This window comes from Staurois parvus, unplaced genomic scaffold, assembly GCF_062004578.1.
Source record: "Staurois parvus isolate SC_StPar_1 unplaced genomic scaffold, SC_StPar_1.0 ptg000020l, whole genome shotgun sequence".
NCBI classification, from domain to species: Eukaryota; Metazoa; Chordata; class Amphibia; order Anura; family Ranidae; genus Staurois; species Staurois parvus.
The window spans coordinates 6,085,551-6,113,254 of record NW_028317816.1 but is presented as its reverse complement, the minus strand read 5'-3'; the positions used below and the strand labels follow the sequence as shown (position 1 = coordinate 6,113,254).

At 44.4% G+C, this 27,704-nt stretch overlaps 27 non-coding genes across 27 annotated transcripts; 12 read left to right on the top strand and 15 right to left on the bottom strand.

The window, feature by feature from the left end:
- Positions 1–13: 13 nt before the first annotated feature.
- Positions 14–95, bottom strand: TRNAS-GCU (transfer RNA serine (anticodon GCU)). Its single transcript has one exon. It is a non-coding gene; the product is annotated as a tRNA-Ser (tRNA).
- Positions 96–1,487: 1,392 nt separating this feature from the next.
- TRNAT-AGU (transfer RNA threonine (anticodon AGU)) lies at positions 1,488–1,561 on the top strand. Its single transcript has one exon. It is a non-coding gene; the product is annotated as a tRNA-Thr (tRNA).
- Positions 1,562–1,773: 212 nt separating this feature from the next.
- TRNAS-GCU (transfer RNA serine (anticodon GCU)) lies at positions 1,774–1,855 on the bottom strand. Its single transcript has one exon. It is a non-coding gene; the product is annotated as a tRNA-Ser (tRNA).
- Positions 1,856–3,248: 1,393 nt separating this feature from the next.
- TRNAT-AGU (transfer RNA threonine (anticodon AGU)) lies at positions 3,249–3,322 on the top strand. The gene has a single exon. It is a non-coding gene; the product is annotated as a tRNA-Thr (tRNA).
- Positions 3,323–3,534: 212 nt separating this feature from the next.
- On the bottom strand, positions 3,535–3,616 carry TRNAS-GCU (transfer RNA serine (anticodon GCU)). The gene has a single exon. It is a non-coding gene; the product is annotated as a tRNA-Ser (tRNA).
- A 1,393-nt stretch (positions 3,617–5,009) lies between these two features.
- TRNAT-AGU (transfer RNA threonine (anticodon AGU)) lies at positions 5,010–5,083 on the top strand. The gene has a single exon. It is a non-coding gene; the product is annotated as a tRNA-Thr (tRNA).
- A 212-nt stretch (positions 5,084–5,295) lies between these two features.
- Positions 5,296–5,377, bottom strand: TRNAS-GCU (transfer RNA serine (anticodon GCU)). Its single transcript has one exon. It is a non-coding gene; the product is annotated as a tRNA-Ser (tRNA).
- Positions 5,378–7,056: 1,679 nt separating this feature from the next.
- Positions 7,057–7,138, bottom strand: TRNAS-GCU (transfer RNA serine (anticodon GCU)). Its single transcript has one exon. It is a non-coding gene; the product is annotated as a tRNA-Ser (tRNA).
- A 1,393-nt stretch (positions 7,139–8,531) lies between these two features.
- On the top strand, positions 8,532–8,605 carry TRNAT-AGU (transfer RNA threonine (anticodon AGU)). Its single transcript has one exon. It is a non-coding gene; the product is annotated as a tRNA-Thr (tRNA).
- Positions 8,606–8,817: 212 nt separating this feature from the next.
- TRNAS-GCU (transfer RNA serine (anticodon GCU)) lies at positions 8,818–8,899 on the bottom strand. The gene has a single exon. It is a non-coding gene; the product is annotated as a tRNA-Ser (tRNA).
- A 1,393-nt stretch (positions 8,900–10,292) lies between these two features.
- On the top strand, positions 10,293–10,366 carry TRNAT-AGU (transfer RNA threonine (anticodon AGU)). Its single transcript has one exon. It is a non-coding gene; the product is annotated as a tRNA-Thr (tRNA).
- A 212-nt stretch (positions 10,367–10,578) lies between these two features.
- TRNAS-GCU (transfer RNA serine (anticodon GCU)) lies at positions 10,579–10,660 on the bottom strand. The gene has a single exon. It is a non-coding gene; the product is annotated as a tRNA-Ser (tRNA).
- A 1,393-nt stretch (positions 10,661–12,053) lies between these two features.
- TRNAT-AGU (transfer RNA threonine (anticodon AGU)) lies at positions 12,054–12,127 on the top strand. Its single transcript has one exon. It is a non-coding gene; the product is annotated as a tRNA-Thr (tRNA).
- Positions 12,128–12,339: 212 nt separating this feature from the next.
- TRNAS-GCU (transfer RNA serine (anticodon GCU)) lies at positions 12,340–12,421 on the bottom strand. The gene has a single exon. It is a non-coding gene; the product is annotated as a tRNA-Ser (tRNA).
- Positions 12,422–14,114: 1,693 nt separating this feature from the next.
- On the bottom strand, positions 14,115–14,196 carry TRNAS-GCU (transfer RNA serine (anticodon GCU)). Its single transcript has one exon. It is a non-coding gene; the product is annotated as a tRNA-Ser (tRNA).
- Positions 14,197–15,589: 1,393 nt separating this feature from the next.
- On the top strand, positions 15,590–15,663 carry TRNAT-AGU (transfer RNA threonine (anticodon AGU)). The gene has a single exon. It is a non-coding gene; the product is annotated as a tRNA-Thr (tRNA).
- A 212-nt stretch (positions 15,664–15,875) lies between these two features.
- TRNAS-GCU (transfer RNA serine (anticodon GCU)) lies at positions 15,876–15,957 on the bottom strand. The gene has a single exon. It is a non-coding gene; the product is annotated as a tRNA-Ser (tRNA).
- Positions 15,958–17,350: 1,393 nt separating this feature from the next.
- Positions 17,351–17,424, top strand: TRNAT-AGU (transfer RNA threonine (anticodon AGU)). The gene has a single exon. It is a non-coding gene; the product is annotated as a tRNA-Thr (tRNA).
- Positions 17,425–17,636: 212 nt separating this feature from the next.
- On the bottom strand, positions 17,637–17,718 carry TRNAS-GCU (transfer RNA serine (anticodon GCU)). Its single transcript has one exon. It is a non-coding gene; the product is annotated as a tRNA-Ser (tRNA).
- A 1,393-nt stretch (positions 17,719–19,111) lies between these two features.
- Positions 19,112–19,185, top strand: TRNAT-AGU (transfer RNA threonine (anticodon AGU)). The gene has a single exon. It is a non-coding gene; the product is annotated as a tRNA-Thr (tRNA).
- A 207-nt stretch (positions 19,186–19,392) lies between these two features.
- On the bottom strand, positions 19,393–19,474 carry TRNAS-GCU (transfer RNA serine (anticodon GCU)). Its single transcript has one exon. It is a non-coding gene; the product is annotated as a tRNA-Ser (tRNA).
- A 1,393-nt stretch (positions 19,475–20,867) lies between these two features.
- On the top strand, positions 20,868–20,941 carry TRNAT-AGU (transfer RNA threonine (anticodon AGU)). The gene has a single exon. It is a non-coding gene; the product is annotated as a tRNA-Thr (tRNA).
- Positions 20,942–21,148: 207 nt separating this feature from the next.
- Positions 21,149–21,230, bottom strand: TRNAS-GCU (transfer RNA serine (anticodon GCU)). Its single transcript has one exon. It is a non-coding gene; the product is annotated as a tRNA-Ser (tRNA).
- A 1,679-nt stretch (positions 21,231–22,909) lies between these two features.
- TRNAS-GCU (transfer RNA serine (anticodon GCU)) lies at positions 22,910–22,991 on the bottom strand. The gene has a single exon. It is a non-coding gene; the product is annotated as a tRNA-Ser (tRNA).
- Positions 22,992–24,384: 1,393 nt separating this feature from the next.
- TRNAT-AGU (transfer RNA threonine (anticodon AGU)) lies at positions 24,385–24,458 on the top strand. Its single transcript has one exon. It is a non-coding gene; the product is annotated as a tRNA-Thr (tRNA).
- Positions 24,459–24,670: 212 nt separating this feature from the next.
- TRNAS-GCU (transfer RNA serine (anticodon GCU)) lies at positions 24,671–24,752 on the bottom strand. The gene has a single exon. It is a non-coding gene; the product is annotated as a tRNA-Ser (tRNA).
- A 1,392-nt stretch (positions 24,753–26,144) lies between these two features.
- TRNAT-AGU (transfer RNA threonine (anticodon AGU)) lies at positions 26,145–26,218 on the top strand. Its single transcript has one exon. It is a non-coding gene; the product is annotated as a tRNA-Thr (tRNA).
- The last annotated feature ends 1,486 nt before the right edge of the window (positions 26,219–27,704 follow it).

Below are 27,704 nucleotides of genomic sequence, written 5' to 3'. Positions count from 1 at the left end.
TAGACGAAGGGCTCGATGAGGATGGGATTCGAACCCATGCATGCAGAGCACAATGGATTAGCAGTCCATCGCCTTAACCACTCGGCCACCTCATCCACAGCAAGCTTGCGAGCTTTGATTTTGGGAGCTCCATGTCACAAGCAGAAACTTGAGGAAAAGACACAAGCAGGATGCCGTTTCTCACCTCCTAATAGAGCACCTTGCTTCCGTGCTGTCAATTCATTGTGACAAAAGCTTCATTCTTCCTTTTCTGCCAAGGGTATAATCAAATGTTACAAATGCAATCAAGGGTGTAAAGCAAGTCACAAGTAGTAATGCTCACCAACTTTGCTGCAGACACGCAGTCTAACGGCATGGAATTAGGAAGCGTCAACAGGTGCAAAATGTCATGTATTCCCCATCTTTTTTTTTCACTTTCTGCTGTTCCTTTTTTATTGGCTCTAGATGATGAACTGTGCCCGCGTCAAGAGAAATTCGCCTGGATGGAGCCACTCTTTTGCCAGGACATTCAGAGATGTAGCTCAACCATCAATTTCAAGTCTACACTTTTCTCCTACCTGGCTGGCATTTTTACATGAATGCAAAGTGTTTGACTGTGGTTGGGGTCCCAAAACTCTTGTCACCGCTTCAGTATCTGTTCCCTTTGACTTCACCTCGGGCAATGATTCATTTGGTTAAAAGACACATGCAGGATGTCTTTCCACAAATAGTCATATTCACAAACTCCTCTTGGCGATCATGAATTCAAACGTCAAGGGTGGAGGATGTATGAAAAATGGCAGCGTTCCTATTTTTCTTCCCCATCTTTGTTCATTTTCAGCCTGTTGATTAGCTCTAGATCAAGGACTCTGTGTTCTTCCAAAAACAGGAGGATGTCTGCCTGCTGTCTTCCAAGGGACAAATGAAAAGTTAGAAGCGTAAGAAACGGTCTGAAGCAAGATGCAGATAGTTTCCTTCCCCAAATCTTTTTCCCGCATGCATTTCATCTTCACAGGAGTGGAAGCCAAAAGATGGGCAAATTGGTTTTTCCCACCTTCTTTTATTTTCGGTCCATTGTTTGATTCTAGAGCACAGACTCTGCCTGTTTAAAATAAGATTAGGTAGGATTGGCCCACTGTTACCTCTTGACTTCACAAGAGATATCTGAGTTGTAGCCTTGGCTCTTAAACCTTTTAGCAAAAATGAAGCAATGTACAAAGCTGGAAAGTTTTCAAGCTACTCGTAAGCTGGTTTTTCTTGGCACCAAACAGCTAAGAAAAATAAGCAATGAAAAAAGAAGAAAAAGAAAAAAACAACAACTTTTGGAGGAGTGATGAGTTCAAAAGGACGTTGCATAGTCTCCTTTGCTATCTCCTCCTCTGCCTTTCATGCTGCGTTAGAGATTTTGAAGCTTGATGTGCGTAACATTTGTCAAGAAGTTCCTCACAACTGTTCTGTGCCTGTGCTGACACAAGTCTGCCTTTGGCACGAGCACAGTGTCCGGGTGTGGTGCTGTGGCTTAGTTGGTTAAAGCGCCTGTCTAGTAAACAGGAGATCCTGAGTTCGACTCTCAGCAGCGCCTTTCTTTGGCTGCAGATTAAGCCCTTGAAAAGGTTTTAAGAGTGGCCTCGGGAGCTTTGTGCCGCAATGGCATGGTTTAGGCAGCAGCCCTGCTCTTGATGCTTCCAGCTGATCTCTTCAAAGCCCTGCGAGTTTGCTGGACCTTTTAGCCTAGGTTATGCCAGCCTGGTGTCCACGGCAAGCACAAAACAGTGCACCTTTAGACGAAGGGCTCGATGAGGATGGGATTCGAACCCATGCATGCAGAGCACAATGGATTAGCAGTCCATCGCCTTAACCACTCGGCCACCTCATCCACAGCAAGCTTGCGAGCTTTGATTTTGGGAGCTGCATGTCACAAGCAGAAACTTGAGGAAAAGACACAAGCAGGATGCCGTTTCTCACCTCCTAATAGAGCACCTTGCTTCCGTGCTGTCAATTCATTGTGACAAAAGCTTCATTCTTCCTTTTCTGCCAAGGGTATAATCAAATGTTACAAATGCAATCAAGGGTGTAAAGCAAGTCACAAGTAGTAATGCTCACCAACTTTGCTGCAGACACGCAGTCTAACGGCATGGAATTAGGAAGCGTCAACAGGTGCAAAATGTCATGTATTCCCCATCTTTTTTTTTCACTTTCTGCTGTTCCTTTTTTATTGGCTCTAGATGATGAACTGTGCCCGCGTCAAGAGAAATTCGCCTGGATGGAGCCACTCTTTTGCCAGGACATTCAGAGATGTAGCTCAACCATCAATTTCAAGTCTACACTTTTCTCCTACCTGGCTGGCATTTTTACATGAATGCAAAGTGTTTGACTGTGGTTGGGGTCCCGAAACTCTTGTCACCGCTTCAGTATCTGTTCCCTTTGACTTCACCTCGGGCAATGATTCATTTGGTTAAAAGACACATGCAGGATGTCTTTCCACAAATAGTCATATTCACAAACTCCTCTTGGCGATCATGAATTCAAACGTCAAGGGTGGAGGATGTATGAAAAATGGCAGCGTTCCTATTTTTCTTCCCCATCTTTGTTCATTTTCAGCCTGTTGATTAGCTCTAGATCAAGGACTCTGTGTTCTTCCAAAAACAGGAGGATGTCTGCCTGCTGTCTTCCAAGGGACAAATGAAAAGTTAGAAGCGTAAGAAACGGTCTGAAGCAAGATGCAGATAGTTTCCTTCCCCAAATCTTTTTGCCCGCATGCATTTCATCTTCACAGGAGTGGAAGCCAAAAGATGGGCAAATTGGTTTTTCCCACCTTCTTTTATTTTCGGTCCATTGTTTGATTCTAGAGCACAGACTCTGCCTGTTTAAAATAAGATTAGGTGGGATTGGCCCACTGTTACCTCTTGACTTCACAAGAGATATCTGAGTTGTAGCCTTGGCTCTTAAACCTTTTAGCAAAAATGAAGCAATGTACAAAGCTGGAAAGTTTTCAAGCTACTCGTAAGCTGGTTTTTCTTGGCACCAAACAGCTAAGAAAAATAAGCAATGAAAAAAGAAGAAAAAGAAAAAAACAACAACTTTTGGAGGAGTGATGAGTTCAAAAGGACGTTGCATAGTCTCCTTTGCTATCTCCTCCTCTGCCTTTCATGCTGCGTTAGAGATTTTGAAGCTTGATGTGCGTAACATTTGTCAAGAAGTTCCTCACAACTGTTCTGTGCCTGTGCTGACACAAGTCTGCCTTTGGCACGAGCACAGTGTCCGGGTGTGGTGCTGTGGCTTAGTTGGTTAAAGCGCCTGTCTAGTAAACAGGAGATCCTGAGTTCGACTCTCAGCAGCGCCTTTCTTTGGCTGCAGATTAAGCCCTTGAAAAGGTTTTAAGAGTGGCCTCGGGAGCTTTGTGCCGCAACGGCATGGTTTAGGCAGCAGCCCTGCTCTTGATGCTTCCAGCTGATCTCTTCAAAGCCCTGCGAGTTTGCTGGACCTTTTAGCCTAGGTTATGCCAGCCTGGTGTCCACGGCAAGCACAAAACAGTGCACCTTTAGACGAAGGGCTCGATGAGGATGGGATTCGAACCCATGCATGCAGAGCACAATGGATTAGCAGTCCATCGCCTTAACCACTCGGCCACCTCATCCACAGCAAGCTTGCGAGCTTTGATTTTGGGAGCTGCATGTCACAAGCAGAAACTTGAGGAAAAGACACAAGCAGGATGCCGTTTCTCACCTCCTAATAGAGCACCTTGCTTCCGTGCTGTCAATTCATTGTGACAAAAGCTTCATTCTTCCTTTTCTGCCAAGGGTATAATCAAATGTTACAAATGCAATCAAGGGTGTAAAGCAAGTCACAAGTAGTAATGCTCACCAACTTTGCTGCAGACACGCAGTCTAACGGCATGGAATTAGGAAGCGTCAACAGGTGCAAAATGTCATGTATTCCCCATCTTTTTTTTTCACTTTCTGCTGTTCCTTTTTTATTGGCTCTAGATGATGAACTGTGCCCGCGTCAAGAGAAATTCGCCTGGATGGAGCCACTCTTTTGCCAGGACATTCAGAGATGTAGCTCAACCATCAATTTCAAGTCTACACTTTTCTCCTACCTGGCTGGCATTTTTACATGAATGCAAAGTGTTTGACTGTGGTTGGGGTCCCAAAACTCTTGTCACCGCTTCAGTATCTGTTCCCTTTGACTTCACCTCGGGCAATGATTCATTTGGTTAAAAGACACATGCAGGATGTCTTTCCACAAATAGTCATATTCACAAACTCCTCTTGGCGATCATGAATTCAAACGTCAAGGGTGGAGGATGTATGAAAAATGGCAGCGTTCCTATTTTTCTTCCCCATCTTTGTTCATTTTCAGCCTGTTGATTAGCTCTAGATCAAGGACTCTGTGTTCTTCCAAAAACAGGAGGATGTCTGCCTGCTGTCTTCCAAGGGACAAATGAAAAGTTAGAAGCGTAAGAAACGGTCTGAAGCAAGATGCAGATAGTTTTCTTCCCCAAATCTTTTTGCCCGCATGCATTTCATCTTCACAGGAGTGGAAGCCAAAAGATGGGCAAATTGGTTTTTCCCACCTTCTTTTATTTTCGGTCCATTGTTTGATTCTAGAGCACAGACTCTGCCTGTTTAAAATAAGATTAGGTGGGATTGGCCCACTGTTACCTCTTGACTTCACAAGAGATATCTGAGTTGTAGCCTTGGCTCTTAAACCTTTTAGCAAAAATGAAGCAATGTACAAAGCTGGAAAGTTTTCAAGCTACTCGTAAGCTGGTTTTTCTTGGCACCAAACAGCTAAGAAAAATAAGCAATGAAAAAAGAAGAAAAAGAAAAAAACAACAACTTTTGGAGGAGTGATGAGTTCAAAAGGACGTTGCATAGTCTCCTTTGCTATCTCCCCCTCTGCCTTTCATGCTGCGTTAGAGATTTTGAAGCTTGATGTGCGTAACATTTGTCAAGAAGTTCCTCACAACTGTTCTGTGCCTGTGCTGACACAAGTCTGCCTTTGGCATGAGCACAGTGTCTGGGTGTGGTGCTGTGGCTTAGTTGGTTAAAGCGCCTGTCTAGTAAACAGGAGATCCTGAGTTCGACTCTCAGCAGCGCCTTTCTTTGGCTGCAGATTAAGCCCTTGAAAAGGTTTTAAGAGTGGCCTCGGGAGCTTTTTGCCACAACGGCATGGTTTAGGCAGCAGCCCTGCTCTTGATGCTTCCAGCTGATCTCTTCAAAGCCCTGCGAGTTTGCTGGACCTTTTAGCCTAGGTTATGCCAGCCTGGTGTCCACGGCAAGCACAAAACAGTGCACCTTTAGACGAAGGGCTCGATGAGGATGGGATTCGAACCCATGCATGCAGAGCACAATGGATTAGCAGTCCATCGCCTTAACCACTCGGCCACCTCATCCACAGCAAGCTTGCGAGCTTTGATTTTGGGAGCTGCATGTCACAAGCAGAAACTTGAGGAAAAGACACAAGCAGGATGCCGTTTCTCACCTCCTAATAGAGCACCTTGCTTCCGTGCTGTCAATTCATTGTGACAAAAGCTTCATTCTTCCTTTTCTGCCAAGGGTATAATCAAATGTTACAAATGCAATCAAGGGTGTAAAGCAAGTCACAAGTAGTAATGCTCACCAACTTTGCTGCAGACACGCAGTCTAACGGCATGGAATTAGGAAGCGTCAACAGGTGCAAAATGTCATGTATTCCCCATCTTTTTTTTTCACTTTCTGCTGTTCCTTTTTTATTGGCTCTAGATGATGAACTGTGCCCGCGTCAAGAGAAATTCGCCTGGATGGAGCCACTCTTTTGCCAGGACATTCAGAGATGTAGCTCAACCATCAATTTCAAGTCTACACTTTTCTCCTACCTGGCTGGCATTTTTACATGAATGCAAAGTGTTTGACTGTGGTTGGGGTCCCAAAACTCTTGTCACCGCTTCAGTATCTGTTCCCTTTGACTTCACCTCGGGCAATGATTCATTTGGTTAAAAGACACATGCAGGATGTCTTTCCACAAATAGTCATATTCACAAACTCCTCTTGGCGATCATGAATTCAAACGTCAAGGGTGGAGGATGTATGAAAAATGGCAGCGTTCCTATTTTTCTTCCCCATCTTTGTTCATTTTCAGCCTGTTGATTAGCTCTAGATCAAGGACTCTGTGTTCTTCCAAAAACAGGAGGATGTCTGCCTGCTGTCTTCCAAGGGACAAATGAAAAGTTAGAAGCGTAAGAAACGGTCTGAAGCAAGATGCAGATAGTTTCCTTCCCCAAATCTTTTTGCCCGCATGCATTTCATCTTCACAGGAGTGGAAGCCAAAAGATGGGCAAATTGGTTTTTCCCACCTTCTTTTATTTTCGGTCCATTGTTTGATTCTAGAGCACAGACTCTGCCTGTTTAAAATAAGATTAGGTGGGATTGGCCCACTGTTACCTCTTGACTTCACAAGAGATATCTGAGTTGTAGCCTTGGCTCTTAAACCTTTTAGCAAAAATGAAGCAATGTACAAAGCTGGAAAGTTTTCAAGCTACTCGTAAGCTGGTTTTTCTTGGCACCAAACAGCTAAGAAAAATAAGCAATGAAAAAAGAAGAAAAAGAAAAAAACAACAACTTTTGGAGGAGTGATGAGTTCAAAAGGACGTTGCATAGTCTCCTTTGCTATCTCCTCCTCTGCCTTTCATGCTGCGTTAGAGATTTTGAAGCTTGATGTGCGTAACATTTGTCAAGAAGTTCCTCACAACTGTTCTGTGCCTGTGCTGACACAAGTCTGCCTTTGGCACGAGCACAGTGTCTGGGTGTGGTGCTGTGGCTTAGTTGGTTAAAGCGCCTGTCTAGTAAACAGGCGATCCCGAGTTCAACTCTCAGCAGCGCCTTTCTTTGGCTGCAGATTAAGCCTTTGAAAAGGTTTTAAGAGTGGCCTTGGGAGCTTTTTGCCGCAATGGCATGGTTTAGGCAGCAGCCCTGCTCTTGATGCTTCCAGCTGATCTCTTCAAAGCCCTGCGAGTTTGCTGGACCTTTTAGCCTAGGTTATGCCAGCCTGGTGTCCACGGCAAGCACAAAACAGTGCACCTTTAGACGAAGGGCTCGATGAGGATGGGATTCGAACCCATGCATGCAGAGCACAATGGATTAGCAGTCCATCGCCTTAACCACTCGGCCACCTCATCCACAGCAAGCTTGCGAGCTTTGATTTTGGGAGCTGCATGTCACAAGCAGAAACTTGAGGAAAAGACACAAGCAGGATGCCGTTTCTCACCTCCTAATAGAGCACCTTGCTTCCGTGCTGTCAATTCATTGTGACAAAAGCTTCATTCTTCCTTTTCTGCCAAGGGTATAATCAAATGTTACAAATGCAATCAAGGGTGTAAAGCAAGTCACAAGTAGTAATGCTCACCAACTTTGCTGCAGACACGCAGTCTAACGGCATGGAATTAGGAAGCGTCAACAGGTGCAAAATGTCATGTATTCCCCATCTTTTTTTTTCACTTTCTGCTGTTCCTTTTTTATTGGCTCTAGATGATGAACTGTGCCCGCGTCAAGAGAAATTCGCCTGGATGGAGCCACTCTTTTGCCAGGACATTCAGAGATGTAGCTCAACCATCAATTTCAAGTCTACACTTTTCTCCTACCTGGCTGGCATTTTTACATGAATGCAAAGTGTTTGACTGTGGTTGGGGTCCCAAAACTCTTGTCACCGCTTCAGTATCTGTTCCCTTTGACTTCACCTCGGGCAATGATTCATTTGGTTAAAAGACACATGCAGGATGTCTTTCCACAAATAGTCATATTCACAAACTCCTCTTGGCGATCATGAATTCAAACGTCAAGGGTGGAGGATGTATGAAAAATGGCAGCGTTCCTATTTTTCTTCCCCATCTTTGTTCATTTTCAGCCTGTTGATTAGCTCTAGATCAAGGACTCTGTGTTCTTCCAAAAACAGGAGGATGTCTGCCTGCTGTCTTCCAAGGGACAAATGAAAAGTTAGAAGCGTAAGAAACGGTCTGAAGCAAGATGCAGATAGTTTCCTTCCCCAAATCTTTTTGCCCGCATGCATTTCATCTTCACTGGAGTGGAAGCCAAAAGATGGGCAAATTGGTTTTTCCCAACTTCTTTTATTTTCGGTCCATTGTTTGATTCTAGAGCACAGACTCTGCCTGTTTAAAATAAGATTAGGTGGGATTGGCCCACTGTTACCTCTTGACTTCACAAGAGATATCTGAGTTGTAGCCTTGGCTCTTAAACCTTTTAGCAAAAATGAAGCAATGTACAAAGCTGGAAAATTTTCAAGCTACTCGTAAGCTGGTTTTTCTTGGCACCAAACAGCTAAGAAAAATAAGCAATGAAAAAAGAAGAAAAAGAAAAAAACAACAACTTTTGGAGGAGTGATGAGTTCAAAAGGACGTTGCATAGTCTCCTTTGCTATCTCCTCCTCTGCCTTTCATGCTGCGTTAGAGATTTTGAAGCTTGATGTGCGTAACATTTGTCAAGAAGTTCCTCACAACTGTTCTGTGCCTGTGCTGACACAAGTCTGCCTTTGGCACGAGCACAGTGTCCGGGTGTGGTGCTGTGGCTTAGTTGGTTAAAGCGCCTGTCTAGTAAACAGGAGATCCTGAGTTCGACTCTCAGCAGCGCCTTTCTTTGGCTGCAGATTAAGCCCTTGAAAAGGTTTTAAGAGTGGCCTCGGGAGCTTTGTGCCGCAATGGCATGGTTTAGGCAGCAGCCCTGCTCTTGATGCTTCCAGCTGATCTCTTCAAAGCCCTGCGAGTTTGCTGGACCTTTTAGCCTAGGTTATGCCAGCCTGGTGTCCACGGCAAGCACAAAACAGTGCACCTTTAGACGAAGGGCTCGATGAGGATGGGATTCGAACCCATGCATGCAGAGCACAATGGATTAGCAGTCCATCGCCTTAACCACTCGGCCACCTCATCCACAGCAAGCTTGCGAGCTTTGATTTTGGGAGCTGCATGTCACAAGCAGAAACTTGAGGAAAAGACACAAGCAGGATGCCGTTTCTCACCTCCTAATAGAGCACCTTGCTTCCGTGCTGTCAATTCATTGTGACAAAAGCTTCATTCTTCCTTTTCTGCCAAGGGTATAATCAAATGTTACAAATGCAATCAAGGGTGTAAAGCAAGTCACAAGTAGTAATGCTCACCAACTTTGCTGCAGACACGCAGTCTAACGGCATGGAATTAGGAAGCGTCAACAGGTGCAAAATGTCATGTATTCCCCATCTTTTTTTTTCACTTTCTGCTGTTCCTTTTTTATTGGCTCTGGATGATGAACTGTGCCCGCGTCAAGAGAAATTCGCCTGGATGGAGCCACTCTTTTGCCAGGACATTCAGAGATGTAGCTCAACCATCAATTTCAAGTCTACACTTTTCTCCTACCTGGCTGGCATTTTTACATGAATGCAAAGTGTTTGACTGTGGTTGGGGTCCCAAAACTCTTGTCACCGCTTCAGTATCTGTTCCCTTTGACTTCACCTCGGGCAATGATTCATTTGGTTAAAAGACACATGCAGGATGTCTTTCCACAAATAGTCATATTCACAAACTCCTCTTGGCGATCATGAATTCAAACGTCAAGGGTGGAGGATGTATGAAAAATGGCAGCGTTCCTATTTTTCTTCCCCATCTTTGTTCATTTTCAGCCTGTTGATTAGCTCTAGATCAAGGACTCTGTGTTCTTCCAAAAACAGGAGGATGTCTGCCTGCTGTCTTCCAAGGGACAAATGAAAAGTTAGAAGCGTAAGAAACGGTCTGAAGCAAGATGCAGATAGTTTCCTTCCCCAAATCTTTTTGCCCGCATGCATTTCATCTTCACTGGAGTGGAAGCCAAAAGATGGGCAAATTGGTTTTTCCCAACTTCTTTTATTTTCGGTCCATTGTTTGATTCTAGAGCACAGACTCTGCCTGTTTAAAATAAGATTAGGTGGGATTGGCCCACTGTTACCTCTTGACTTCACAAGAGATATCTGAGTTGTAGCCTTGGCTCTTAAACCTTTTAGCAAAAATGAAGCAATGTACAAAGCTGGAAAGTTTTCAAGCTACTCGTAAGCTGGTTTTTCTTGGCACCAAACAGCTAAGAAAAATAAGCAATGAAAAAAGAAGAAAAAGAAAAAAACAACAACTTTTGGAGGAGTGATGAGTTCAAAAGGACGTTGCATAGTCTCCTTTGCTATCTCCTCCTCTGCCTTTCATGCTGCGTTAGAGATTTTGAAGCTTGATGTGCGTAACATTTGTCAAGAAGTTCCTCACAACTGTTCTGTGCCTGTGCTGACACAAGTCTGCCTTTGGCACGAGCACAGTGTCCGGGTGTGGTGCTGTGGCTTAGTTGGTTAAAGCGCCTGTCTAGTAAACAGGAGATCCTGAGTTCGACTCTCAGCAGCGCCTTTCTTTGGCTGCAGATTAAGCCCTTGAAAAGGTTTTAAGAGTGGCCTCGGGAGCTTTGTGCCGCAATGGCATGGTTTAGGCAGCAGCCCTGCTCTTGATGCTTCCAGCTGATCTCTTCAAAGCCCTGCGAGTTTGCTGGACCTTTTAGCCTAGGTTATGCCAGCCTGGTGTCCACGGCAAGCACAAAACAGTGCACCTTTAGACGAAGGGCTCGATGAGGATGGGATTCGAACCCATGCATGCAGAGCACAATGGATTAGCAGTCCATCGCCTTAACCACTCGGCCACCTCATCCACAGCAAGCTTGCGAGCTTTGATTTTGGGAGCTGCATGTCACAAGCAGAAACTTGAGGAAAAGACACAAGCAGGATGCCGTTTCTCACCTCCTAATAGAGCACCTTGCTTCCGTGCTGTCAATTCATTGTGACAAAAGCTTCATTCTTCCTTTTCTGCCAAGGGTATAATCAAATGTTACAAATGCAATCAAGGGTGTAAAGCAAGTCACAAGTAGTAATGCTCACCAACTTTGCTGCAGACACGCAGTCTAACGGCATGGAATTAGGAAGCGTCAACAGGTGCAAAATGTCATGTATTCCCCATCTTTTTTTTTCACTTTCTGCTGTTCCTTTTTTATTGGCTCTGGATGATGAACTGTGCCCGCGTCAAGAGAAATTCGCCTGGATGGAGCCACTCTTTTGCCAGGACATTCAGAGATGTAGCTCAACCATCAATTTCAAGTCTACACTTTTCTCCTACCTGGCTGGCATTTTTACATGAATGCAAAGTGTTTGACTGTGGTTGGGGTCCCAAAACTCTTGTCACCGCTTCAGTATCTGTTCCCTTTGACTTCACCTCGGGCAATGATTCATTTGGTTAAAAGACACATGCAGGATGTCTTTCCACAAATAGTCATATTCACAAACTCCTCTTGGCGATCATGAATTCAAACGTCAAGGGTGGAGGATGTATGAAAAATGGCAGCGTTCCTATTTTTCTTCCCCATCTTTGTTCATTTTCAGCCTGTTGATTAGCTCTAGATCAAGGACTCTGTGTTCTTCCAAAAACAGGAGGATGTCTGCCTGCTGTCTTCCAAGGGACAAATGAAAAGTTAGAAGCGTAAGAAACGGTCTGAAGCAAGATGCAGATAGTTTCCTTCCCCAAATCTTTTTGCCCGCATGCATTTCATCTTCACAGGAGTGGAAGCCAAAAGATGGGCAAATTGGTTTTTCCCACCTTCTTTTATTTTCGGTCCATTGTTTGATTCTAGAGTACAGACTCTGCCTGTTTAAAATAAGATTAGGTGGGATTGGCCCACTGTTACCTCTTGACTTCACAAGAGATATCTGAGTTGTAGCCTTGGCTCTTAAACCTTTTAGCAAAAATGAAGCAATGTACAAAGCTGGAAAGTTTTCAAGCTACTCGTAAGCTGGTTTTTCTTGGCACCAAACAGCTAAGAAAAATAAGCAATGAAAAAAGAAGAAAAAGAAAAAAACAACAACTTTTGGAGGAGTGATGAGTTCAAAAGGACGTTGCATAGTCTCCTTTGCTATCTCCTCCTCTGCCTTTCATGCTGCGTTAGAGATTTTGAAGCTTGATGTGCGTAACATTTGTCAAGAAGTTCCTCACAACTGTTCTGTGCCTGTGCTGACACAAGTCTGCCTTTGGCACGAGCACAGTGTCCGGGTGTGGTGCTGTGGCTTAGTTGGTTAAAGCGCCTGTCTAGTAAACAGGAGATCCTGAGTTCGACTCTCAGCAGCGCCTTTCTTTGGCTGCAGATTAAGCCCTTGAAAAGGTTTTAAGAGTGGCCTCGGGAGCTTTGTGCCGCAATGGCATGGTTTAGGCAGCAGCCCTGCTCTTGATGCTTCCAGCTGATCTCTTCAAAGCCCTGCGAGTTTGCTGGACCTTTTAGCCTAGGTTATGCCAGCCTGGTGTCCACGGCAAGCACAAAACAGTGCACCTTTAGACGAAGGGCTCGATGAGGATGGGATTCGAACCCATGCATGCAGAGCACAATGGATTAGCAGTCCATCGCCTTAACCACTCGGCCACCTCATCCACAGCAAGCTTGCGAATTTTGATTTTGGGAGCTGCATGTCACAAGCAGAAACTTGAGGAAAAGACACAAGCAGGATGCCGTTTCTCACCTCCTAATAGAGCACCTTGCTTCCGTGCTGTCAATTCATTGTGACAAAAGCTTCATTCTTCCTTTTCTGCCAAGGGTATAATCAAATGTTACAAATGCAATCAAGGGTGTAAAGCAAGTCACAAGTAGTAATGCTCACCAACTTTGCTGCAGACACGCAGTCTAACGGCATGGAATTAGGAAGCGTCAACAGGTGCAAAATGTCATGTATTCCCCATCTTTTTTTTTCACTTTCTGCTGTTCCTTTTTTATTGGCTCTAGATGATGAACTGTGCCCGCGTCAAGAGAAATTCGCCTGGATGGAGCCACTCTTTTGCCAGGACATTCAGAGATGTAGCTCAACCATCAATTTCAAGTCTACACTTTTCTCCTACCTGGCTGGCATTTTTACATGAATGCAAAGTGTTTGACTGTGGTTGGGGTCCCAAAACTCTTGTCACCGCTTCAGTATCTGTTCCCTTTGACTTCACCTCGGGCAATGATTCATTTGGTTAAAAGACACATGCAGGATGTCTTTCCACAAATAGTCATATTCACAAACTCCTCTTGGCGATCATGAATTCAAACGTCAAGGGTGGAGGATGTATGAAAAATGGCAGCGTTCCTATTTTTCTTCCCCATCTTTGTTCATTTTCAGCCTGTTGATTAGCTCTAGATCAAGGACTCTGTGTTCTTCCAAAAACAGGAGGATGTCTGCCTGCTGTCTTCCAAGGGACAAATGAAAAGTTAGAAGCGTAAGAAACGGTCTGAAGCAAGATGCAGATAGTTTCCTTCCCCAAATCTTTTTGCCCGCATGCATTTCATCTTCACGGGAGTGGAAGCCAAAAGATGGGCAAATTGGTTTTTCCCACCTTCTTTTATTTTCGGTCCATTGTTTGATTCTAGAGCACAGACTCTGCCTGTTTAAAAAAAGATTAGGTGGGATTGGCCCACTGTTACCTCTTGACTTCACAAGAGATATCTGAGTTGTAGCCTTGGCTCTTAAACCTTTTAGCAAAAATGAAGCAATGTACAAAGCTGGAAAGTTTTCAAGCTACTCGTAAGCTGGTTTTTCTTGGCACCAAACAGCTAAGAAAAATAAGCAATGAAAAAAGAAGAAAAAGAAAAAAACAACAACTTTTGGAGGAGTGATGAGTTCAAAAGGACGTTGCATAGTCTCCTTTGCTATCTCCTCCTCTGCCTTTCATGCTGCGTTAGAGATTTTGAAGCTTGATGTGCGTAACATTTGTCAAGAAGTTCCTCACAACTGTTCTGTGCCTGTGCTGACACAAGTCTGCCTTTGGCACGAGCACAGTGTCTGGGTGTGGTGCTGTGGCTTAGTTGGTTAAAGCGCCTGTCTAGTAAACAGGAGATCCCGAGTTCAACTCTCAGCAGCGCCTTTCTTTGGCTGCAGATTAAGCCTTTGAAAAGGTTTTAAGAGTGGCCTCGGGAGCTTTTTGCCGCAATGGCATGGTTTAGGCAGCAGCCCTGCTCTTGATGCTTCCAGCTGATCTCTTCAAAGCCCTGCAAGTTTGCTGGACCTTTTAGCCTAGGTTATGCCTTTTAGCCTAGGTTAGCCTGGTGTCCACGGCAAGCACAAAACAGTGCACCTTTAGACGAAGGGCTCGATGAGGATGGGATTCGAACCCATGCATGCAGAGCACAATGGATTAGCAGTCCATCGCCTTAACCACTCGGCCACCTCATCCACAGCAAGCTTGCGAGCTTTGATTTTGGGAGCTGCATGTCACAAGCAGAAACTTGAGGAAAAGACACAAGCAGGATGCCGTTTCTCACCTCCTAATAGAGCACCTTGCTTCCGTGCTGTCAATTCATTGTGACAAAAGCTTCATTCTTCCTTTTCTGCCAAGGGTATAATCAAATGTTACAAATGCAATCAAGGGTGTAAAGCAAGTCACAAGTAGTAATGCTCACCAACTTTGCTGCAGACACGCAGTCTAACGGCATGGAATTAGGAAGCGTCAACAGGTGCAAAATGTCATGTATTCCCCATCTTTTTTTTTCACTTTCTGCTGTTCCTTTTTTATTGGCTCTAGATGATGAACTGTGCCCGCGTCAAGAGAAATTCGCCTGGATGGAGCCACTCTTTTGCCAGGACATTCAGAGATGTAGCTCAACCATCAATTTCAAGTCTACACTTTTCTCCTACCTGGCTGGCATTTTTACATGAATGCAAAGTGTTTGACTGTGGTTGGGGTCCCAAAACTCTTGTCACCGCTTCAGTATCTGTTCCCTTTGACTTCACCTCGGGCAATGATTCATTTGGTTAAAAGACACATGCAGGATGTCTTTCCACAAATAGTCATATTCACAAACTCCTCTTGGCGATCATGAATTCAAACGTCAAGGGTGGAGGATGTATGAAAAATGGCAGCGTTCCTATTTTTCTTCCCCATCTTTGTTCATTTTCAGCCTGTTGATTAGCTCTAGATCAAGGACTCTGTGTTCTTCCAAAAACAGGAGGATGTCTGCCTGCTGTCTTCCAAGGGACAAATGAAAAGTTAGAAGCGTAAGAAACGGTCTGAAGCAAGATGCAGATAGTTTCCTTCCCCAAATCTTTTTGCCCGCATGCATTTCATCTTCACTGGAGTGGAAGCCAAAAGATGGGCAAATTGGTTTTTCCCAACTTCTTTTATTTTCGGTCCATTGTTTGATTCTAGAGCACAGACTCTGCCTGTTTAAAATAAGATTAGGTGGGATTGGCCCACTGTTACCTCTTGACTTCACAAGAGATATCTGAGTTGTAGCCTTGGCTCTTAAACCTTTTAGCAAAAATGAAGCAATGTACAAAGCTGGAAAGTTTTCAAGCTACTCGTAAGCTGGTTTTTCTTGGCACCAAACAGCTAAGAAAAATAAGCAATGAAAAAAGAAGAAAAAGAAAAAAACAACAACTTTTGGAGGAGTGATGAGTTCAAAAGGACGTTGCATAGTCTCCTTTGCTATCTCCTCCTCTGCCTTTCATGCTGCGTTAGAGATTTTGAAGCTTGATGTGCGTAACATTTGTCAAGAAGTTCCTCACAACTGTTCTGTGCCTGTGCTGACACAAGTCTGCCTTTGGCACGAGCACAGTGTCCGGGTGTGGTGCTGTGGCTTAGTTGGTTAAAGCGCCTGTCTAGTAAACAGGAGATCCTGAGTTCGACTCTCAGCAGCGCCTTTCTTTGGCTGCAGATTAAGCCCTTGAAAAGGTTTTAAGAGTGGCCTCGGGAGCTTTGTGCCGCAATGGCATGGTTTAGGCAGCAGCCCTGCTCTTGATGCTTCCAGCTGATCTCTTCAAAGCCCTGCGAGTTTGCTGGACCTTTTAGCCTAGGTTATGCCAGCCTGGTGTCCACGGCAAGCACAAAACAGTGCACCTTTAGACGAAGGGCTCGATGAGGATGGGATTCGAACCCATGCATGCAGAGCACAATGGATTAGCAGTCCATCGCCTTAACCACTCGGCCACCTCATCCACAGCAAGCTTGCGAGCTTTGATTTTGGGAGCTGCATGTCACAAGCAGAAACTTGAGGAAAAGACACAAGCAGGATGCCGTTTCTCACCTCCTAATAGAGCACCTTGCTTCCGTGCTGTCAATTCATTGTGACAAAAGCTTCATTCTTCCTTTTCTGCCAAGGGTATAATCAAATGTTACAAATGCAATCAAGGGTGTAAAGCAAGTCACAAGTAGTAATGCTCACCAACTTTGCTGCAGACACGCAGTCTAACGGCATGGAATTAGGAAGCGTCAACAGGTGCAAAATGTCATGTATTCCCCATCTTTTTTTTTCACTTTCTGCTGTTCCTTTTTTATTGGCTCTGGATGATGAACTGTGCCCGCGTCAAGAGAAATTCGCCTGGATGGAGCCACTCTTTTGCCAGGACATTCAGAGATGTAGCTCAACCATCAATTTCAAGTCTACACTTTTCTCCTACCTGGCTGGCATTTTTACATGAATGCAAAGTGTTTGACTGTGGTTGGGGTCCCAAAACTCTTGTCACCGCTTCAGTATCTGTTCCCTTTGACTTCACCTCGGGCAATGATTCATTTGGTTAAAAGACACATGCAGGATGTCTTTCCACAAATAGTCATATTCACAAACTCCTCTTGGCGATCATGAATTCAAACGTCAAGGGTGGAGGATGTATGAAAAATGGCAGCGTTCCTATTTTTCTTCCCCATCTTTGTTCATTTTCAGCCTGTTGATTAGCTCTAGATCAAGGACTCTGTGTTCTTCCAAAAACAGGAGGATGTCTGCCTGCTGTCTTCCAAGGGACAAATGAAAAGTTAGAAGCGTAAGAAACGGTCTGAAGCAAGATGCAGATAGTTTCCTTCCCCAAATCTTTTTGCCCGCATGCATTTCATCTTCACTGGAGTGGAAGCCAAAAGATGGGCAAATTGGTTTTTCCCAACTTCTTTTATTTTCGGTCCATTGTTTGATTCTAGAGCACAGACTCTGCCTGTTTAAAATAAGATTAGGTGGGATTGGCCCACTGTTACCTCTTGACTTCACAAGAGATATCTGAGTTGTAGCCTTGGCTCTTAAACCTTTTAGCAAAAATGAAGCAATGTACAAAGCTGGAAAGTTTTCAAGCTACTCGTAAGCTGGTTTTTCTTGGCACCAAACAGCTAAGAAAAATAAGCAATGAAAAAAGAAGAAAAAGAAAAAAACAACAACTTTTGGAGGAGTGATGAGTTCAAAAGGACGTTGCATAGTCTCCTTTGCTATCTCCTCCTCTGCCTTTCATGCTGCGTTAGAGATTTTGAAGCTTGATGTGCGTAACATTTGTCAAGAAGTTCCTCACAACTGTTCTGTGCCTGTGCTGACACAAGTCTGCCTTTGGCACGAGCACAGTGTCCGGGTGTGGTGCTGTGGCTTAGTTGGTTAAAGCGCCTGTCTAGTAAACAGGAGATCCTGAGTTCGACTCTCAGCAGCGCCTTTCTTTGGCTGCAGATTAAGCCCTTGAAAAGGTTTTAAGAGTGGCCTCGGGAGCTTTGTGCCGCAATGGCATGGTTTAGGCAGCAGCCATGCTCTTGATGCTTCCAGCTGATCTCTTCAAAGCCCTGCGAGTTTGCTGGACCTTTTAGCCTAGGTTATGCCAGCCTGGTGTCCACGGCAAGCACAAAACAGTGCACCTTTAGACGAAGGGCTCGATGAGGATGGGATTCGAACCCATGCATGCAGAGCACAATGGATTAGCAGTCCATCGCCTTAACCACTCGGCCACCTCATCCACAGCAAGCTTGCGAATTTTGATTTTGGGAGCTGCATGTCACAAGCAGAAACTTGAGGAAAAGACACAAGCAGGATGCCGTTTCTCACCTCCTAATAGAGCACCTTGCTTCCGTGCTGTCAATTCATTGTGACAAAAGCTTCATTCTTCCTTTTCTGCCAAGGGTATAATCAAATGTTACAAATGCAATCAAGGGTGTAAAGCAAGTCACAAGTAGTAATGCTCACCAACTTTGCTGCAGACACGCAGTCTAACGGCATGGAATTAGGAAGCGTCAACAGGTGCAAAATGTCATGTATTCCCCATCTTTTTTTTTCACTTTCTGCTGTTCCTTTTTTATTGGCTCTAGATGATGAACTGTGCCCGCGTCAAGAGAAATTCGCCTGGATGGAGCCACTCTTTTGCCAGGACATTCAGAGATGTAGCTCAACCATCAATTTCAAGTCTACACTTTTCTCCTACCTGGCTGGCATTTTTACATGAATGCAAAGTGTTTGACTGTGGTTGGGGTCCCAAAACTCTTGTCACCGCTTCAGTATCTGTTCCCTTTGACTTCACCTCGGGCAATGATTCATTTGGTTAAAAGACACATGCAGGATGTCTTTCCACAAATAGTCATATTCACAAACTCCTCTTGGCGATCATGAATTCAAACGTCAAGGGTGGAGGATGTATGAAAAATGGCAGCGTTCCTATTTTTCTTCCCCATCTTTGTTCATTTTCAGCCTGTTGATTAGCTCTAGATCAAGGACTCTGTGTTCTTCCAAAAACAGGAGGATGTCTGCCTGCTGTCTTCCAAGGGACAAATGAAAAGTTAGAAGCGTAAGAAACGGTCTGAAGCAAGATGCAGATAGTTTCCTTCCCCAAATCTTTTTGCCCGCATGCATTTCATCTTCACAGGAGTGGAAGCCAAAAGATGGGCAAATTGGTTTTTCCCACCTTCTTTTATTTTCGGTCCATTGTTTGATTCTAGAGCACAGACTCTGCCTGTTTAAAATAAGATTAGGTAGGATTGGCCCACTGTTACCTCTTGACTTCACAAGAGATATCTGAGTTGTAGCCTTGGCTCTTAAACCTTTTAGCAAAAATGAAGCAATGTACAAAGCTGGAAAGTTTTCAAGCTACTCGTAAGCTGGTTTTTCTTGGCACCAAACAGCTAAGAAAAATAAGCAATGAAAAAAGAAGAAAAAGAAAAAAACAACAACTTTTGGAGGAGTGATGAGTTCAAAAGGACGTTGCATAGTCTCCTTTGCTATCTCCTCCTCTGCCTTTCATGCTGCGTTAGAGATTTTGAAGCTTGATGTGCGTAACATTTGTCAAGAAGTTCCTCACAACTGTTCTGTGCCTGTGCTGACACAAGTCTGCCTTTGGCACGAGCACAGTGTCCGGGTGTGGTGCTGTGGCTTAGTTGGTTAAAGCGCCTGTCTAGTAAACAGGAGATCCTGAGTTCGACTCTCAGCAGCGCCTTTCTTTGGCTGCAGATTAAGCCCTTGAAAAGGTTTTAAGAGTGGCCTTGGGAGCTTTGTGCCGCAATGGCATGGTTTAGGCAGCAGCCCTTGATGCTTCCAGCTGATCTCTTCAAAGCCCTGCGAGTTTGCTGGACCTTTTAGCCTAGGTTATGCCAGCCTGGTGTCCACGGCAAGCACAAAACAGTGCACCTTTAGACGAAGGGCTCGATGAGGATGGGATTCGAACCCATGCATGCAGAGCACAATGGATTAGCAGTCCATCGCCTTAACCACTCGGCCACCTCATCCACAGCAAGCTTGCGAATTTTGATTTTGGGAGCTGCATGTCACAAGCAGAAACTTGAGGAAAAGACACAAGCAGGATGCCGTTTCTCACCTCCTAATAGAGCACCTTGCTTCCGTGCTGTCAATTCATTGTGACAAAAGCTTCATTCTTCCTTTTCTGCCAAGGGTATAATCAAATGTTACAAATGCAATCAAGGGTGTAAAGCAAGTCACAAGTAGTAATGCTCACCAACTTTGCTGCAGACACGCAGTCTAACGGCATGGAATTAGGAAGCGTCAACAGGTGCAAAATGTCATGTATTCCCCATCTTTTTTTTTCACTTTCTGCTGTTCCTTTTTTATTGGCTCTAGATGATGAACTGTGCCCGCGTCAAGAGAAATTCGCCTGGATGGAGCCACTCTTTTGCCAGGACATTCAGAGATGTAGCTCAACCATCAATTTCAAGTCTACACTTTTCTCCTACCTGGCTGGCATTTTTACATGAATGCAAAGTGTTTGACTGTGGTTGGGGTCCCAAAACTCTTGTCACCGCTTCAGTATCTGTTCCCTTTGACTTCACCTCGGGCAATGATTCATTTGGTTAAAAGACACATGCAGGATGTCTTTCCACAAATAGTCATATTCACAAACTCCTCTTGGCGATCATGAATTCAAACGTCAAGGGTGGAGGATGTATGAAAAATGGCAGCGTTCCTATTTTTCTTCCCCATCTTTGTTCATTTTCAGCCTGTTGATTAGCTCTAGATCAAGGACTCTGTGTTCTTCCAAAAACAGGAGGATGTCTGCCTGCTGTCTTCCAAGGGACAAATGAAAAGTTAGAAGCGTAAGAAACGGTCTGAAGCAAGATGCAGATAGTTTCCTTCCCCAAATCTTTTTGCCCGCATGCATTTCATCTTCACAGGAGTGGAAGCCAAAAGATGGGCAAATTGGTTTTTCCCACCTTCTTTTATTTTCGGTCCATTGTTTGATTCTAGAGCACAGACTCTGCCTGTTTAAAATAAGATTAGGTAGGATTGGCCCACTGTTACCTCTTGACTTCACAAGAGATATCTGAGTTGTAGCCTTGGCTCTTAAACCTTTTAGCAAAAATGAAGCAATGTACAAAGCTGGAAAGTTTTCAAGCTACTCGTAAGCTGGTTTTTCTTGGCACCAAACAGCTAAGAAAAATAAGCAATGAAAAAAGAAGAAAAAGAAAAAAACAACAACTTTTGGAGGAGTGATGAGTTCAAAAGGACGTTGCATAGTCTCCTTTGCTATCTCCTCCTCTGCCTTTCATGCTGCGTTAGAGATTTTGAAGCTTGATGTGCGTAACATTTGTCAAGAAGTTCCTCACAACTGTTCTGTGCCTGTGCTGACACAAGTCTGCCTTTGGCACGAGCACAGTGTCCGGGTGTGGTGCTGTGGCTTAGTTGGTTAAAGCGCCTGTCTAGTAAACAGGAGATCCTGAGTTCGACTCTCAGCAGCGCCTTTCTTTGGCTGCAGATTAAGCCCTTGAAAAGGTTTTAAGAGTGGCCTCGGGAGCTTTGTGCCGCAATGGCATGGTTTAGGCAGCAGCCCTTGATGCTTCCAGCTGATCTCTTCAAAGCCCTGCGAGTTTGCTGGACCTTTAAGCCTAGGTTATGCCAGCCTGGTGTCCACGGCAAGCACAAAACAGTGCACCTTTAGACGAAGGGCTCGATGAGGATGGGATTCGAACCCATGCATGCAGAGCACAATGGATTAGCAGTCCATCGCCTTAACCACTCGGCCACCTCATCCACAGCAAGCTTGCGAGCTTTGATTTTGGGAGCTGCATGTCACAAGCAGAAACTTGAGGAAAAGACACAAGCAGGATGCCGTTTCTCACCTCCTAATAGAGCACCTTGCTTCCGTGCTGTCAATTCATTGTGACAAAAGCTTCATTCTTCCTTTTCTGCCAAGGGTATAATCAAATGTTACAAATGCAATCAAGGGTGTAAAGCAAGTCACAAGTAGTAATGCTCACCAACTTTGCTGCAGACACGCAGTCTAACGGCATGGAATTAGGAAGCGTCAACAGGTGCAAAATGTCATGTATTCCCCATCTTTTTTTTTCACTTTCTGCTGTTCCTTTTTTATTGGCTCTAGATGATGAACTGTGCCCGCGTCAAGAGAAATTCGCCTGGATGGAGCCACTCTTTTGCCAGGACATTCAGAGATGTAGCTCAACCATCAATTTCAAGTCTACACTTTTCTCCTACCTGGCTGGCATTTTTACATGAATGCAAAGTGTTTGACTGTGGTTGGGGTCCCAAAACTCTTGTCACCGCTTCAGTATCTGTTCCCTTTGACTTCACCTCGGGCAATGATTCATTTGGTTAAAAGACACATGCAGGATGTCTTTCCACAAATAGTCATATTCACAAACTCCTCTTGGCGATCATGAATTCAAACGTCAAGGGTGGAGGATGTATGAAAAATGGCAGCGTTCCTATTTTTCTTCCCCATCTTTGTTCATTTTCAGCCTGTTGATTAGCTCTAGATCAAGGACTCTGTGTTCTTCCAAAAACAGGAGGATGTCTGCCTGCTGTCTTCCAAGGGACAAATGAAAAGTTAGAAGCGTAAGAAACGGTCTGAAGCAAGATGCAGATAGTTTCCTTCCCCAAATCTTTTTGCCCGCATGCATTTCATCTTCACGGGAGTGGAAGCCAAAAGATGGGCAAATTGGTTTTTCCCACCTTCTTTTATTTTCGGTCCATTGTTTGATTCTAGAGCACAGACTCTGCCTGTTTAAAATAAGATTAGGTGGGATTGGCCCACTGTTACCTCTTGACTTCACAAGAGATATCTGAGTTGTAGCCTTGGCTCTTAAACCTTTTAGCAAAAATGAAGCAATGTACAAAGCTGGAAAGTTTTCAAGCTACTCGTAAGCTGGTTTTTCTTGGCACCAAACAGCTAAGAAAAATAAGCAATGAAAAAAGAAGAAAAAGAAAAAAACAACAACTTTTGGAGGAGTGATGAGTTCAAAAGGACGTTGCATAGTCTCCTTTGCTATCTCCTCCTCTGCCTTTCATGCTGCATTAGAGATTTTGAAGCTTGATGTGCGTAACATTTGTCAAGAAGTTCCTCACAACTGTTCTGTGCCTGTGCTGACACAAGTCTGCCTTTGGCACGAGCACAGTGTCCGGGTGTGGTGCTGTGGCTTAGTTGGTTAAAGCGCCTGTCTAGTAAACAGGAGATCCTGAGTTTGACTCTCAGCAGCGCCTTTCTTTGGCTGCAGATTAAGCCCTTGAAAAGGTTTTAAGAGTGGCCTCGGGAGCTTTGTGCTGCAATGGCATGGTTTAGGCAGCAGCCCTGCTCTTGATGCTTCCAGCTGATCTCTTCAAAGCCCTGCGAGTTTGCTGGACCTTTTAGCCTAGGTTATGCCAGCCTGGTGTCCACGGCAAGCACAAAACAGTGCACCTTTAGACGAAGGGCTCGATGAGGATGGGATTCGAACCCATGCATGCAGAGCACAATGGATTAGCAGTCCATCGCCTTAACCACTCGGCCACCTCATCCACAGCAAGCTTGCGAGCTTTGATTTTGGGAGCTGCATGTCACAAGCAGAAACTTGAGGAAAAGACACAAGCAGGATGCCGTTTCTCACCTCCTAATAGAGCACCTTGCTTCCGTGCTGTCAATTCATTGTGACAAAAGCTTCATTCTTCCTTTTCTGCCAAGGGTATAATCAAATGTTACAAATGCAATCAAGGGTGTAAAGCAAGTCACAAGTAGTAATGCTCACCAACTTTGCTGCAGACACGCAGTCTAACGGCATGGAATTAGGAAGCGTCAACAGGTGCAAAATGTCATGTATTCCCCATCTTTTTTTTTCACTTTCTGCTGTTCCTTTTTTATTGGCTCTAGATGATGAACTGTGCCCGCGTCAAGAGAAATTCGCCTGGATGGAGCCACTCTTTTGCCAGGACATTCAGAGATGTAGCTCAACCATCAATTTCAAGTCTACACTTTTCTCCTACCTGGCTGGCATTTTTACATGAATGCAAAGTGTTTGACTGTGGTTGGGGTCCCAAAACTCTTGTCACCGCTTCAGTATCTGTTCCCTTTGACTTCACCTCGGGCAATGATTCATTTGGTTAAAAGACACATGCAGGATGTCTTTCCACAAATAGTCATATTCACAAACTCCTCTTGGCGATCATGAATTCAAACGTCAAGGGTGGAGGATGTATGAAAAATGGCAGCGTTCCTATTTTTCTTCCCCATCTTTGTTCATTTTCAGCCTGTTGATTAGCTCTAGATCAAGGACTCTGTGTTCTTCCAAAAACAGGAGGATGTCTGCCTGCTGTCTTCCAAGGGACAAATGAAAAGTTAGAAGCGTAAGAAACGGTCTGAAGCAAGATGCAGATAGTTTCCTTCCCCAAATCTTTTTGCCCGCATGCATTTCATCTTCACTGGAGTGGAAGCCAAAAGATGGGCAAATTGGTTTTTCCCAACTTCTTTTATTTTCGGTCCATTGTTTGATTCTAGAGCACAGACTCTGCCTGTTTAAAATAAGATTAGGTGGGATTGGCCCACTGTTACCTCTTGACTTCACAAGAGATATCTGAGTTGTAGCCTTGGCTCTTAAACCTTTTAGCAAAAATGAAGCAATGTACAAAGCTGGAAAGTTTTCAAGCTACTCGTAAGCTGGTTTTTCTTGGCACCAAACAGCTAAGAAAAATAAGCAATGAAAAAAGAAGAAAAAGAAAAAAACAACAACTTTTGGAGGAGTGATGAGTTCAAAAGGACGTTGCATAGTCTCCTTTGCTATCTCCTCCTCTGCCTTTCATGCTGCGTTAGAGATTTTGAAGCTTGATGTGCGTAACATTTGTCAAGAAGTTCCTCACAACTGTTCTGTGCCTGTGCTGACACAAGTCTGCCTTTGGCACGAGCACAGTGTCCGGGTGTGGTGCTGTGGCTTAGTTGGTTAAAGCGCCTGTCTAGTAAACAGGAGATCCTGAGTTCGACTCTCAGCAGCGCCTTTCTTTGGCTGCAGATTAAGCCCTTGAAAAGGTTTTAAGAGTGGCCTCGGGAGCTTTGTGCCGCAATGGCATGGTTTAGGCAGCAGCCCTGCTCTTGATGCTTCCAGCTGATCTCTTCAAAGCCCTGCGAGTTTGCTGGACCTTTTAGCCTAGGTTATGCCAGCCTGGTGTCCACGGCAAGCACAAAACAGTGCACCTTTAGACGAAGGGCTCGATGAGGATGGGATTCGAACCCATGCATGCAGAGCACAATGGATTAGCAGTCCATCGCCTTAACCACTCGGCCACCTCATCCACAGCAAGCTTGCGAGCTTTGATTTTGGGAGCTCCATGTCACAAGCAGAAACTTGAGGAAAAGACACAAGCAGGATGCCGTTTCTCACCTCCTAATAGAGCACCTTGCTTCCGTGCTGTCAATTCATTGTGACAAAAGCTTCATTCTTCCTTTTCTGCCAAGGGTATAATCAAATGTTACAAATGCAATCAAGGGTGTAAAGCAAGTCACAAGTAGTAATGCTCACCAACTTTGCTGCAGACACGCAGTCTAACGGCATGGAATTAGGAAGCGTCAACAGGTGCAAAATGTCATGTATTCCCCATCTTTTTTTTTCACTTTCTGCTGTTCCTTTTTTATTGGCTCTAGATGATGAACTGTGCCCGCGTCAAGAGAAATTCGCCTGGATGGAGCCACTCTTTTGCCAGGACATTCAGAGATGTAGCTCAACCATCAATTTCAAGTCTACACTTTTCTCCTACCTGGCTGGCATTTTTACATGAATGCAAAGTGTTTGACTGTGGTTGGGGTCCCAAAACTCTTGTCACCGCTTCAGTATCTGTTCCCTTTGACTTCACCTCGGGCAATGATTCATTTGGTTAAAAGACACATGCAGGATGTCTTTCCACAAATAGTCATATTCACAAACTCCTCTTGGCGATCATGAATTCAAACGTCAAGGGTGGAGGATGTATGAAAAATGGCAGCGTTCCTATTTTTCTTCCCCATCTTTGTTCATTTTCAGCCTGTTGATTAGCTCTAGATCAAGGACTCTGTGTTCTTCCAAAAACAGGAGGATGTCTGCCTGCTGTCTTCCAAGGGACAAATGAAAAGTTAGAAGCGTAAGAAACGGTCTGAAGCAAGATGCAGATAGTTTCCTTCCCCAAATCTTTTTCCCGCATGCATTTCATCTTCACAGGAGTGGAAGCCAAAAGATGGGCAAATTGGTTTTTCCCACCTTCTTTTATTTTCGGTCCATTGTTTGATTCTAGAGCACAGACTCTGCCTGTTTAAAATAAGATTAGGTAGGATTGGCCCACTGTTACCTCTTGACTTCACAAGAGATATCTGAGTTGTAGCCTTGGCTCTTAAACCTTTTAGCAAAAATGAAGCAATGTACAAAGCTGGAAAGTTTTCAAGCTACTCGTAAGCTGGTTTTTCTTGGCACCAAACAGCTAAGAAAAATAAGCAATGAAAAAAGAAGAAAAAGAAAAAAACAACAACTTTTGGAGGAGTGATGAGTTCAAAAGGACGTTGCATAGTCTCCTTTGCTATCTCCTCCTCTGCCTTTCATGCTGCGTTAGAGATTTTGAAGCTTGATGTGCGTAACATTTGTCAAGAAGTTCCTCACAACTGTTCTGTGCCTGTGCTGACACAAGTCTGCCTTTGGCACGAGCACAGTGTCCGGGTGTGGTGCTGTGGCTTAGTTGGTTAAAGCGCCTGTCTAGTAAACGGGAGATCCTGAGTTCGACTCTCAGCAGCGCCTTTCTTTGGCTGCAGATTAAGCCCTTGAAAAGGTTTTAAGAGTGGCCTCGGGAGCTTTGTGTCGCAATGGCATGGTTTAGGCAGCAGCCCTGCTCTTGATGCTTCCAGCTGATCTCTTCAAAGCCCTGCGAGTTTGCTGGACCTTTTAGCCTAGGTTATGCCAGCCTGGTGTCCACGGCAAGCACAAAACAGTGCACCTTTAGACGAAGGGCTCGATGAGGATGGGATTCGAACCCATGCATGCAGAGCACAATGGATTAGCAGTCCATCGCCTTAACCTCTCGGCCACCTCATCCACAGCAAGCTTGCGAGCTTTGATTTTGGGAGCTGCATGTCACAAGCAGAAACTTGAGGAAAAGACACAAGCAGGATGCCGTTTCTCACCTCCTAATAGAGCACCTTGCTTCCGTGCTGTCAATTCATTGTGACAAAAGCTTCATTCTTCCTTTTCTGCCAAGGGTATAATCAAATGTTACAAATGCAATCAAGGGTGTAAAGCAAGTCACAAGTAGTAATGCTCACCAACTTTGCTGCAGACACGCAGTCTAACGGCATGGAATTAGGAAGCGTCAACAGGTGCAAAATGTCATGTATTCCCCATCTTTTTTTTTCACTTTCTGCTGTTCCTTTTTTATTGGCTCTAGATGATGAACTGTGCCCGCGTCAAGAGAAATTCGCCTGGATGGAGCCACTCTTTTGCCAGGACATTCAGAGATGTAGCTCAACCATCAATTTCAAGTCTACACTTTTCTCCTACCTGGCTGGCATTTTTACATGAATGCAAAGTGTTTGACTGTGGTTGGGGTCCCAAAACTCTTGTCACCACTTCAGTATCTGTTCCCTTTGACTTCACCTCGGGCAATGATTCATTTGGTTAAAAGACACATGCAGGATGTCTTTCCACAATTAGTCATATTCACAAACTCCTCTGGGCGATCATGAATTCAAACGTCAAGGGTGGAGGATGTATGAAAAATGGCAGCGTTCCTATTTTTCTTCCCCATCTTTGTTCATTTTCAGCCTTTTGATTAGCTCTAGATCAAGGACTCTGTGTTCTTCCAAAAACAGGAGGATGTCTGCCTGCTGTCTTCCAAGGGACAAATGAAAAGTTAGAAGCGTAAGAAACGGTCTGAAGCAAGATGCAGATAGTTTCCTTCCCCAAATCTTTTTGCCCGCATGCATTTCATCTTCACAGGAGTGGAAGCCAAAAGATGGGCAAATTGGTTTTTCCCACCTTCTTTTATTTTCGGTCCATTGTTTGATTCTAGAGCACAGACTCTGCCTGTTTAAAATAAGATTAGGTGGGATTGGCCCACTGTTACCTCTTGACTTCACAAGAGATATCTGAGTTGTAGCCTTGGCTCTTAAACCTTTTAGCAAAAATGAAGCAATGTACAAAGCTGGAAAGTTTTCAAGCTACTCGTAAGCTGGTTTTTCTTGGCACCAAACAGCTAAGAAAAATAAGCAATGAAAAAAGAAGAAAAAGA